The following is a 7,313-nucleotide window of genomic DNA, read 5'->3' on the forward strand; positions in this document are numbered from 1 at the left end:
GGGCGGGGCCGGGCGGGGCGGGGCAGGCGGAGCGCGGTTTGCGCGCGGTGCCAGGGGCCCCCGGGAAGCCCAGCTGGGCGCGGGGGGTATCACCTCCGCCCCCGGAGGAGCGATTCAGGCCAGCAATGCGGCTGCAGCTGGTTCTTTATTCCCCAGGGCTTTATTCTGGATGCCGGGTCCCTTTCCCAAAGCCAATCCGTGCCCCGCGCGAGCCAGGGATGAGACAGGCTGGGGAGCCCGAAATCCCGCAGCGATGTGTGCTCGCTCCTGGGGACGGGCAGTACTAATGGCACCCACCCGAAAAGGATTTTCACCCCATCATCCCAGCCCGTCTCAGCTCTTTGTTCAGGGCGATGTGCCTGATCCATGATGTTATTGCACTTTTTTTTTAAATAAGTAAATATACACTTCGCGGGCAATTCTCACTCTTCAGCCTGTCCTGGTCATGAATAACAACCTTGACTTGTGTAAGGATTTCCTCTGAAAAAAGAAACCCTGAATAAGGAACCGGGAATAAGGAACCAGCTTCAGTCTCATAGGCCCAGATGTGTTAGGGTGGGTGGACCCAGGGTGGGATGGACTCGGAGAAGCTTTCCAATTCAAGACCATTTTCCTCAGGTCTTGCCTTCGAAGGCTCATACAGCTCCACCCGAGCTATGCAGTCTGCCCAGCCAAAGAGACCGCTTTCAGAAACCCTTGTCTCCATGGGCAGGTCTAAGATTTTGGGAAAGTGGGTGCCAATACATAGTCACCTATGACACAATGCATTTTTTTTCCTCCAGTGAGAGACAAACCAGATACTTTCCTAATAAGACTAGGGGACTGTTAGCAGGTAGGAGCAACAGTTATATCTTTTTTAGGAGAGAGGAAATGGGCAAAAAGGATGGGGGGGCGGTATTTGTATTCTGTCAAAAAGTGGCATTACCTGTTCCCAAGTCTCAAAAACAAATGATCTTAAAAGCTGATGGGTCACTGTGTTAACAGATAAGTCTCACAATGAGATACTAGTTGATGTCTGCTACAGACCACCAAATCACACTAGAGAATATAATGATCAGCTGCTTAAGGACCCACCTATAATATGCAGAGGGGAAAAGTCTTCTCGTGGTGGATTGTAGTCTGAGTGACATTTGCTGGGAGCTCATATTACAACATTTTGGTTTTTCTAAGTATTATAGATAACACTTTTTGAGTTAGAAATTGATGCATCCAACACAGGGGAATTTTATATTAGACCTTACCTTGACAGATAAAAAGGAATTGATTGCAGAACTAAAAATTAGTAGCTAAGGCACAAAGCATCGCAACTTGATTACATTTGTTATGGGTAAACAGAATTAAGTCCAAACTATTAATATACATACTTTAAAAGAACCTATTTCAGAAAGGTAAAAACTGATATGCTAAGTCAGTTGGGAGAACAAATTTAGATGGAAAAATGTGGTTTATAACTGGTCACTGTTTGAGAACATTTTACTGGATGCCCTCACAAATCTAATAATCTCACAACTAAGAAAGAAGAATACACTGATTAAAAGTCATCTTGGCTTAAAGGAAAAGCAGGTATAAAAAAACTCCAATAATATATGTAACAAATTGAAGACACCGAACTGTAGAAATTGGTAAGTGAATCAGAAAGCTACAAAGGGAATTATATGGTTAGCAAAGACAATAAAAAAGCATTATTTGAAGTATACTAGAAAGAAAAATACTTTAAAAATGGTTTGCGTCCATTTCTTGAAGAACATGGTAGACTTGTCAGTGATCATCCATTTTTTTCTGCACTTCCTTGATAAATACATCTGGTTTTTATTAGAGAAAAAGTCAGAGGAAGCAGTTGTATCATAAAATGAGGACAGACTTTTTATTCCCACAGTAAGGTGGATGTTACGTTGTAAATGGCAAAGCTGGCCTAAAAGCTTGCTCAACAGCTCTCCCAGCTATACAGCTGATCTAATAAAAAAAGATAACACAAAAAAATCCTTGCCTTTTATACTTCTCCTGGTCCATCACAGCTACAACACTCCATCCCTATTACAAGAGCTAGACCTTTTTAAATTAGCAGATTCAGATAACTTGTAAGGAAGAGTTTTCACCAAGCTGACAAAGGAGCTCTCTGGACTGTTTCTACTGATTCTGAATAAGTCTTGGAACCACGGGGAAGTTACAGAAGACTGGAAGGAAGTCACAGCAATGTCATATTTTAAAAAGGTAAATGTGGTGATGTGGTTAATTATAAGCCTACTATAATGTCATAGATCTCCTTGGAAAACCAATGAAACAACAGATGTTAAACTCAGTGAACAAAGAATTAAAAGAGGATATATAATCCATATGAATTTGTGTTAACAGAAAATAGATCCTAGAAAACTGATGTGATATCTTTTTGTTGAGATTGCAATTTTGATTGAAAAAGATAATATTACTGATGTCACATAATTAGGCTTCTGTAAGGTATTCAACTTAGTATAACAAAGTAGTCCGCATAGGCCACTATGAAAAAAATAATTATTAAATGGAGTCAACGCAGGTTAGCCCATAGGTCTAAAGATGTAAATGGGGAATAATCACAGAATGGGATTTTTTTCTGTGGGGCTGGCAAGGAGCAGTTTTTGGCCCTACACTGTTTTATGTTTCTATCAATATTCTGGAAGCAGACATTTGAAAAAAAGTCACTGGTGACAAAGCTTGCAGATGACACAAAGGCTGAGGGAGCGTGTAAGCGGGTTAGTAAGCCAGTTGTCTTTTCATGGCCTGGACCTACCCCCAGGGGGCTCTTCTGTTTGTCTTTTCAAAATATAAAGTCACAGATATAAATCAGAACCACATAACTGACAGCCCTTTGCTGAGCTATAGGATAAGCTCTTTTTAGCCTACCCCTTCCTAGTATCAAGCTTGTCTGGATTCAGCTGGTCTCCTGCTAATGGACTACTTCTTCCCCCTAGCTCAAGCTCCCCGCTAATTCTCCGCCACCCCTTCCTGATGCTAAAATCCCAAGCCCTGCACAGCGCATCGCCCATGGCCCTTCCCCTGCGTGGCCAGATGAGGGTCGGACCACATCCTCTTCCTCCTGCACAGCTGGGCTGGGGTTTGCCTGAGCCTCCTTCTCCCCACTAGACTGGGCCATGCCCTGCCCCCTGCACAGTTGTTTCTGGGCCAGGCCATGCCTCCATCTCTCTGTATGGGGCCAGGACATGCCCTCTTCCCTCTGCCTGGCCAGGAAGGGGTGGACCATGCCCCTTTCCTCCCGTGGGGCTGGGCCACGCCATCTCCCCTGTGGGGCTTAATCAGAGCTGGGTCATGCCTCCTCTACCCCCTGCTGGGCCAGGTTGGGGGCAGGCCAAGCTCCTTTTCCTGTTCAGCTGGAGCAGGGCTGGGCTGCCCCCTGTCCTCCCCCACACAGCCAGATGGGGCTCCACTGTGCATGCTCTGGGCACCACATTGTGCCTACCAGCTGGATCTGGCCCATGGAAGGACAGGGCACTGCCCATCCAGTCTCATGGACAAAAAAGTTGAGCAAAAAGGGTGGGAGGCTGGCAGACTTCTCCTCTGGGAAGGACATGGGAACGATGGTGGGTAGCTAGCTACCTAAACATCAGCTCATCGTGTGCCCTTATAGCCCCAAATCTTGGATATATAAACAGAAATACTGAGTAGAATTTGAGAGGTTATATAACCTCTCTTACTGCAATACTGTGCTAAGTCTGGTGTGCAAAATTCAAGAAGGCTGTGTTGACATGGTGGAAAACATTCTGAGAAAAGTCACAAGAATGATTAAAGATTTGAAAGCATGTCTTTTATTGATAGATTCGAGGAGCTCAATCTGTTTATTTTAAAGGGAATGTTAAGGGATGACTTGATCCCAGGCAATAAGTACCTACTTACATGGGGCATGAAAATTTGACAGCTTTCAGCCTACCAGACAAAGATATAATAACATCTAATGGCTGTAAGTTGAATCTAGAAAAATTCAAGATAGAAATATGACACAGAGTGAGGGGTAATTGACCATTAGAACAACTTACTAAGGATTGTATTGGATTCTTTATCAGTGGCAATTTTAAATATCAAGATTCCACTTTTTTCTAAAAAATATATTCTAATTCAGTCAGCGATTACATCAGGGAACTCTTACAATCTTTGCGACACAGAATGTCAGATGAAATGATCACAACGGTTCTTCCTCTGTTCCTAACTTATGAGTATAGCACTGAGATTCACAAATGACCCTTCACAGATAGATGTCTGTGCCTACTAGAAACTAATGAAGAGCCACCCATCCAAATCCATTTGCATGATTAGAGTCATAAAGTTGTTATTTATTGTTGGATTTTCAAAATGTTTCCCTTTAACTTGTCTCCCAGCTGGCAAAAACCTGGAGCACTAATACTATTTATTTATAAAATACACCAAAACAGACACACGTATGCACACAGTAATAGTCTTTTTATACACATTCATTAATCTGTAGTAGGAAACACCCTCCGTGTGTGAAAAAAAACCGATATTTTAAAAAGGTCAGTTGATGAGCTGAGTGACCCACACAAAACACAAGTAGGCTGCCACTAGCTGGAGGGTGGAGTTGCATGCAGTGTACACAACTGTGTTCACAGTTCCCATATATTTACTACCACCATCACTTTGTCTCAATGCACTGTGTGTCTTAGATGTTGGATCCGTGAGACTCTTAGGCTGACAACATTGACAATGTACTTGCATTTAGACACTGCAAGTGTTTGTCAAGGTAATAAAGTATTACCTATACATCATGCTAGAAGAGATCATGACTGGAAAAGCAAGTGCTTGAGACCTTTTCACCAGCTCAATTACAAAGAGAATCTGTGAGAACTGAAAAAAGATTCAAATTGCAGATTGACATTTATTGGCAAAATTCTAAAAAACAATGTAATAAGTACTATACAAGCTCTGGCTCTAATTCGTGTGTTAGGGTCTCCTGGATTAAACATTTATAATTCATTTGACTTAGAAGAATAGTGAGAACAAATTACAGAGATACTTAAGAAGTTCAAAGGATCCCTGATGCCAAACAATATGTAACTTACAGAAGGTAAGTCTTCAACAGAAAATCAAAGCCATTGTTCATTGATGTAATAGAGAAAGGCAGCAGTTGCTCCATAGTTAAGGATGAAACCAACTTCCATTATAAAGTTGTATTTTAGCATCTTTATAATTGACTCGGAAATTTGTTTCCCCTCAATCTTTTCAGATTCTCTTGGGGTGGAGGAGGTGGGGAAGGGTGAGTTATATACATTGCTGCAAAGTTTGTAGAGCAAAAAGTATACACATACACATATACATACACATACACATAATGAGTCTTGTGTTGCAAAAGTGTGTGTGTGTGTGTGTGTGTGTGTGTGTATGTAGTCAACAAAAGACTGATATAGATAGCTCTCTCTCTCTCTTTCTCTATCTATCTATCTATCTATCTATCTATGTCAGTCTTTTGTTGTCAATATTAGGATTACTCCTGCTCTTGTTCTAGCAGCTAGAACAGGAAGGAAACTTCTTAGCAGTGGATGATGTCAACAGGCAATTTCTTTTTTAAAATTGATTGTTTTACTTTTCAAAAGTTTATGCAGTTGGCTAACTGAAAAACACATTTGTTCAGCAGTATCATGTGCTCATCTATCTGCATATCCAAATACCGGATCTGTATTTGCAAAATGTGAGGTATTTTGGTGATTATCAGCACAGTTATTTATGTGCACAAAATGTTACTGTACATCTTAAAAGGCTGGCTAGAAATGTGACTGTTAATGTACTGTCTGTTTACAAATCCAGTTTGGTGAATGTAACAATGCTCAGGCTATGACTCTTGAGTGCACTATCATCCTCTTGCCAAGAGTAACACTGCTTCCTTTCCCAACTACTCAGTGGCCCACATTATCACCTGCTACCTCTTGTTTGAGCAGTAGTAGTGTGGGTAGTGTGTTTTTGCCTGCACAGCAGTTCTCCCAGCACCTGGCTTGCCCACACAGCTTACTTGAATCATGGCTACCCTTAGACTGTCAGGAGTTCACCGCCTGACACCTTCTACCTCTAGACTATCTCCTCTCCAACCATGAACGACGCCTGCCCCTGGGGCATGGCAACCACTGATAGGTGGTGGTGGCAGTGGTGGCAGCGGGAGCGTGGCAGTGGTGAGTGGGGAGCTCCCGTAGGTGGCTGCAGCAGTATTGGCGGTGGGGCGGTGACGAGCGCCGACCAGTAGTTGGCAACCACCCACAGATGCCGCCAGTGGTGTTGGCAGGGGGGAGGGGAGGAGTAGTGAGCAGCGGCACCCACAGGTACCGTCATCAGTGGCAGCCAATCACAGGGGGTGCACTGCCAATCTGAGGGGGTGCATGTTACCCCCTACGTGTTGCCACTGTCTCCAACTGACTAGTTCCTTTGGCAAGACCAGAAGAAGGTGTGTGTCACCGGGCACTAAGAAGTACCTGCTTATTTTGTTGCTCTGAGGGGTCAGGCCAACGCTCAGGATCTCAATATTGTGCTGTTAGACAGGAGGACATGGTGTACAATTGCACATATACAAACACACAAATCAATTAGGTGCATACACACACACACTACCAACTCAGGCACATACACATCCAAAGCATTCTAGGCACATGCATACCTATCACCAATTCAAGCACATACACCGTACACCCCAAAAGTTAGACACAGATCACTAATTCGTAAATCATGCACACAATGCCATATATATATATACATACACACACACACACACACACACACACACACACACTAGCAACTCAGATACACACACGTTCAAAATAACTGGTCTAGGTTCATGCACACCTATCACCAGTTTAAGCCCATACATGCTACACACACCAAATTTAGACAGAATCAGTTACCAACACCTGCACATCCAATACACATACACAGATTACTAATTCATATACCACACACACACAATGATATCTATATATGAGTATTCACTAATTCACACACATACCACCCACCTATGCATACATGCAGGTGAGTTCCTAAATTGGGTGTGGTGATGTGTATGTATGTATGTATGTGCTTGATGTACTTGGGATACCTGGGGAAAGGTTAAGGTAAGAAAGAAGAAGCGTAGGGAGTGAAAGTTGCTGGCAGTGAAAGTCACCAGGACCGGGATTAGAACCGGTAGACTAGAGGGGCCTGGGCTGAAGAACTGAGGCTTGGGGGTAACTTTAGGTTAATTGATCTTAATTGATTAAAAGACAAGGCCCAAAGCCTACAGAACAGGGGAGCAATGCAGGCACAGAAGCTGGGACTGGAGCCGGAGCCACAGG

This window comes from Gavialis gangeticus, unplaced genomic scaffold (genome assembly GCF_001723915.1).
Source record: "Gavialis gangeticus isolate Ggan-Ray unplaced genomic scaffold, GavGan_comp1, whole genome shotgun sequence".
NCBI classification, from domain to species: domain Eukaryota; kingdom Metazoa; phylum Chordata; order Crocodylia; family Gavialidae; genus Gavialis; species Gavialis gangeticus.